This window comes from Carex rostrata, chromosome 35 (genome assembly GCF_964058835.1).
Source record: "Carex rostrata chromosome 35, lpCarRost1.2, whole genome shotgun sequence".
Taxonomy (NCBI): Eukaryota; Viridiplantae; Streptophyta; class Magnoliopsida; order Poales; family Cyperaceae; genus Carex; species Carex rostrata.
The window spans coordinates 3,076,030-3,081,886 of NC_135952.1; the positions used below are offsets into that span (position 1 = coordinate 3,076,030).

The 5,857-nt window shown below is 35.1% G+C and overlaps 1 long non-coding RNA gene across 2 annotated transcripts; it reads left to right on the plus strand.

The window, feature by feature from the left end:
* The first annotated feature begins 486 nt into the window (after nucleotides 1–486).
* LOC144549587 (uncharacterized) lies at nucleotides 487–3,222 on the plus strand. Of its 2 annotated transcripts, XR_013509718.1 has the most exons (4): nucleotides 487–973; nucleotides 1,719–2,376; nucleotides 2,693–2,833; nucleotides 2,926–3,222. It is a non-coding gene; the product is annotated as an uncharacterized LOC144549587 (long non-coding RNA). The 2 variants fall into 2 exon arrangements; XR_013509717.1 differs by having other exon boundaries at nucleotides 1,719–2,833.
* The last annotated feature ends 2,635 nt before the right edge of the window (nucleotides 3,223–5,857 follow it).

A 5,857-nucleotide genomic window follows, 5' to 3' on the forward strand; every position in this document is an offset into this window, starting at 1 on the left:
TAGTATCTGGATCGGTCTGGATCGGTTCTAAGCTAAGAACCGATCCTAATTATCAAGTATTAGGATCGGTTCTTAGCTTAGAACCGATCCAGATACTATCTGGATCGGTTCTTAGTTAGAAACCGATCCAATTAGTTCATGTGCTGTGTTTTCATTAGCTTTTAGTATCAGTTTTATTGATAAAACCGATCCAGATAGGTATTAGTATCGGTTGGTTCATACAGCCGATCCAAATAGGCCGATCCTGATTTCAGTTTTTCCACTAGTGTGCGGAAGAAAATAATCTGAGGCCCAAAGAGACATTATAATACCTTAATTTTCAATGAGTTGTGACATCAGCGATGAACAGTGTCACCCCCTCTATCTACCGTACGATGGAAAAAGAAGGGACCCTGATGTTTCCGTCTGACGTTTGCTAATGTCAAACTCCAATTTCCTCTTCGTCTTTGAATTAGTCCGAAACTTTTACAGGTATCATCTCCTCTTCCTTCTGCACTTGCCACGTATTTTTCTCTTAGTACGTGGCACCAATAGCGGTCTCCTCTCCGTATCCTACTATTGTCTCTTCTCCTCTCCTTTCCGTATTCTCTTCCTCGCTTCAGGCACCGATGCCGCGGACGCAGCTGATACCGCTGATTGAAATCCAAATTGCCTCTCACTGCCGACGGACCCCACTATCCCCTGGTATCCAGGGCTCTCCATCCCCTTCCCTTCCCTTAACACTAACCCTAATTCCCCGTCCCTTGCGCCTACCTTTTTCTCCAACCCAAACATTTATTGGCGGTGAGTTGAAAAGAATGAATGCCGGGCTGAAGAGGCGTCTTTAATGGCATTCCAGCCTAATCCATCAACAATCGGTGAGGAGAAGTGCCTGGCCCTGTGATTCGATGTAGCCACAGAGCCTCATTGCCAGATTTTATTGCATGCATCTCTGCTTGAGATCAAAATTTGGGATTTCCATAGCCTCATTGAGGTAAATATAATTCGTTTGTGCAATTTGCAAATATTTCAATTTTCAAGTTCGATTAAATGCAAAGCTCAGTAAATTGATGAGAGGTTTGAAGCTAGGAACTGTACTGTGTCAAATAGCTGCAAAGAAAGTTCATTAGCCCAAAGTTGCAACCAGTCGTAAGAAACTATTGGTATTTGGTAACTGCATTTGTTTTTTTGTTTTTTTTTAAATATATTTCCATTTGTTGTAGGTGTTTCAATGAGTGAGTCTGGAAATGGTAAGTGAGGATTGAAAATAAGTTCATATAGTAATATGCTGCTATTAGTTAATATTTTCAGAAGCTTTTTCTTAAATCTCTTTGACAATAGTATTGAGAGGGAGCCAGATAGGATTAGCATGGTTAGGTCCCGTAACTGATAGTGTTAATGTGTTAGTTTTTGGTTCTTGCAATTGATTTTTTTTTATTTGTAAACATGGCATTTTATTGAATTAGAGCATAATTCAATTCATTTTTAGTTTGTTTCTGTAACAGAATTCCGGTTATGGTTAGGTTCATAAGTAGTAATTGATAGTGTGCTAATGTGTTAACTGGAAACAAGTTCATGTCCTGTGGGCAGAAATTTCTTCATTTATTTAGTGCTATATATTTTTTAGATAATTAAAAATTACAAATTCCTCCTTGCAACACTATTTGTTTCCTGCTTAATGAGCAAGTATCCACTATGCCAGACATGTTTTTTCTTTTAATACTTGTATGAGTATGCAGCTAAAGATGATGCATACAAGGAAAAGGTGAAAGTAAGAGCCCTTCAATTTCAGCAGCTGCAGAGTGAAAGGAGACACAATTTTAGATGAGAAAGGTTTTACAATTTTAATCAGGTCATTGTTCTTCTTTTCCTTTTAGCAATTTTAATCAGCCCTTCATTTTTTCTTTTAATACTTGTATGAGTATGCAGCTAAAGATGATGGATACAAGGAAAAGGTGAAAGTAAGAGCCCTTTATTTTCGGCATCTGCAGAGTGAAAGGAGACAGAAATTTAGATGAGAAAGTTTTTACAATTTTAATTAGGTCATTGTTCTTCTTTTCCTTTTAGCAATTGTTGATACTATTTGTTAACTAATTACTTCACTCCCAATCTCATATGGTTTTTCCTTCTTTGGCAAATATTCTCCTTGAGAAATTATTTCGACATATCGCCATGGTTGCTAAATGCAAAGAGGCTACATATGCCAACTTGAGAGGAAGTAGGAAGTGATAGTTCTATCTGCTTACTTTTTATTGAATGGTGTAATAAAATGTTCATATTGTGTTTTTATTCATTTTTTTTTATCTTATTTGTTTAATTCTTCAATTAACTCTTCAGGTAGACATTGCTTCTGGTCCTGTTTGGATGGAATACATCACATTCTTGAAGTCTAAGCCGGTGCCTTGCTCATCCTTCTTTTTCTTTAACATTGGAAAACCCCCTAAATTTATCAGAAACTGAAAATAGAAGATTCATCATTGGACAAATAAAAATAAGTCTGTACAGTTAAGAAACATCATAACAATGTGTTTAATGAGAGATAGTGATGCAGATAATATGCCCTTTATCAAAATATCTGTTACTGTATTTATTTAATACTCAATACATGCAAATTTGAATTTGTCCAATAAATGCAGGGCTCTTTTGCAAATTGTTGAATTTTTTAAATTATTTTGGCCTCTTTTGTAATTAGTATTACTTTTTTTCTCTTTAGGTCGCATCCCCTGAGGAAGAGTCACAACGCATGACTTCTATGTGCAAGGTGTACCAGAAAGCAATCCTCAAACCAATGCAATATCTGGACCAGCTCTGGAGGGACTATGAAATATTTGAGAATTATGTCAGTCGAACTCTGGTAAATTGACTCCAACACACCAATTCTTCTATTTTGCTACCTTTTAAAACTGTCTACTTGATCCAATCTCATATGTTCTTTAACTTTCTTAGGTACATTCATTACCATTATGCAGGTGGAAAGAGTTAATGAGAATGAAGATTTACTTCATCTAACTGTCTAGCTAATTGATCCTTTCAAAATTGCTCCAGTATCATATCTGTAGCAGTTCCTTCAACAATTGTTATATATCCTACAAAGGAAAAAAAAAAAACTCCGTGCTAATTAAAGGAATGGAGACACATTCAACGAAAAAATGGAAGGCATATGCCTAAATAAAATGAACTGTACTTGGGGTATTTTTATGCTGTTCTTATTCTGATTGTGACATCCTAAATAGTTAGAAAGACAGATTCAACGTAAGAAATTGACAACTGTCTAATAAAATATCTATGTTTTCTTTTACCTACAGTCAAAACCGTCAAAACCAGTGTTGTAAATAACGGTATGAGCTCGTCGGACGGATGGGTATCATTAAGCTATTATTCGGGAATAATTAGAAATAATCAGGCATAATCAGAAATAATTAGCCGATTATTTGAGAAAATCCGTAACTGTTTGGTCAATGTGAACGACTAATTAGACGATTAATTGGGCCTAAACGGATGTTTTCAAAACACTGGTCATAACCAGATGGTAACTGGACATGGGATAAAACAACATAATTAACGCTCCTCAAATAAAAAAACACTAGCAACAACAGGCTAACATCCACAAACATCAGCAGCATATTGCGGCGTAGCCGCAACTCAAAGCACCTAGTTAAACAAAATAAAAGAAGTAAATGCTTTAAAAACGGAATTCAATTTTAAACAGAAGTTTTGAAAGGGCACCAAAAAGACCATCAAACTCTAGGCAAAAAGGTTAAATATATGTATCAAAATTCAAGCCTCTTCCCAGCAAATCAATGACGGTTGGGATCCACAGTTGTATTATTTCAAAGGCCCTCTTCTGTGACCAGTGATTAAAAAACTAGAACTGTAGTTGATATTTGCATTCAAATATAATAAGGAATTTCATGTATCCCCTCAAAAAGACAAAAACTACAATATTACGTATTTCCTCTCAAAAGTTTGTAATATCATATTTACCCTTTAAAATAGTAAAAACTCACGAATTTACCCATTTTAACTCTACAATATATTAATTATATTTAAAACTAATTAAATAACAATATTTGATCATTGTACCCCTCCTGCACCTCCCCTCCTTAATAACCCTCGAGCAATATGGTATCTGGCCTTGTGGAAGTGGTGAAGTGCGTCAGTTCTGCCTAGACGCAACTCCCCAAGGCTAAGAGACAGTCCTCATAAAGGGCATGCGATGCCTTCTCATTAATTATGGATCAAAATGTTCCCTCTGTTTTGGCAGATCAACGATATCACCACTGGATTTTAAGGGGCTGAGATGGTCTGCTTCCCATCCGAACATTTCTAGGATTGCTTCATTTGCATATTATTCATAAGCATAAGCAGATAAAAGAAAAATATATGCATAAAACATAAATTAGATAAAGCAAGGATCAGATTCCAACTTACAGCAAAAGTATTTATCACCAAACCGACATGTTTACAACATTCTTAAAATCTAATGTTAGAATGGATTAGCAGTGGGTGGCAGGATAGTAGTGAATAAGAAATGAAGTTCGGTAAATTGGGGAAGGGTGTATTTGACATATTTATGGATTGAGCAAGATTCAGCAAAGTAATTGAGTGAGTGCTCTCTCTTATAAGAAGGGCTTTGCTTGGAATAATAAAATGAACTAGAAAGTAGAAACAACCACACTTGTAATAAAGAAACTCGAATGCTGCAGCAAGAAGACACTTGAAATAACAATTTACCATGATACTATTTTGTCTTGTCGAGCTTTGATTTGGTCTCTGGTTGGATGGTTGGATGGTTGTACAAGTTATATCAATTGTATAAAAACTAGCAATACCAGTATATACCATCGTGGTTAATTTTTCCGTCTCTAGTATACTATTATGTTTTCATTATACTATTCATGCTGCTAAAGCAATTCCAAATATATAAAGAACCAGACCCAGATCACGTCAGATTGTTTCCCAGGGCTATAAAGCAACTTCAGACGTGACGCATGAAGATTGTAGAAAGGGTCGACTGCAGCTGGATTGTTTCTTGATCTACATGTGCAGAACGAATAAAGAGAGGGCAATTCAACTTCCGATGCCATATCAGAGAGGGGCAAGAAAGATGCCGTATCAGAGAGGGCGAGACAAAGACACTAAAATTAAGGCAACGGAACAAGTGGAGAGCGGCAACAATGCCATATCTGAGAGGAGCGAGCGCAGGGAGAAAATTTAGTCAAATATTGTTATTTAATTAGTTTTAGATATATTTAATGTGTTATAGACATAAAATGGGTAAATATGTGAGTTTTTACTAATTTGAAGGGTAAATATGATATTACAAACTTTTGAGGGGGGAATACGTAATATTGAAGTTTTTGAAGGGATACCTGAAATTCCTCCATGCAATTCTTTTTCACACTTCATGCAATTCATATTAATTAATTCTCTTATATTTTATAGAGAATTTAGTTCAGGTCAATTTTACAGATGAATCATTCAACAAAAACAAGGTTTTCATAAACCATCATTGACGTCAAGTCACTAAATAACTAGTTGTAATAATTAATGATTAAATGATTTTCTTAATTTAAGAAATACTAAAAAATTGTATAAAAGATAATCATAAAAAAAATTCACTTTTAATTTGCATAAATCTTATGCACTCGTCGAACCATTTAAGCAAAAGTCAAATTAAAATGCCAATGTTGGTCTGCACTTGAGTCTGACTCAAAATGCAAATGCTAGTAATTAATTCTCTACATTTTTATCAATGTTTATTTAGCAAAAGAGAAATAAAGATTAAGCTATTCAATTATAAAAAAATCATTCGAATTTTTATTATTACAACTAAACTGCTCAAGGTAGAGCAGAAAATTTTTGTTGGGTCATCTGA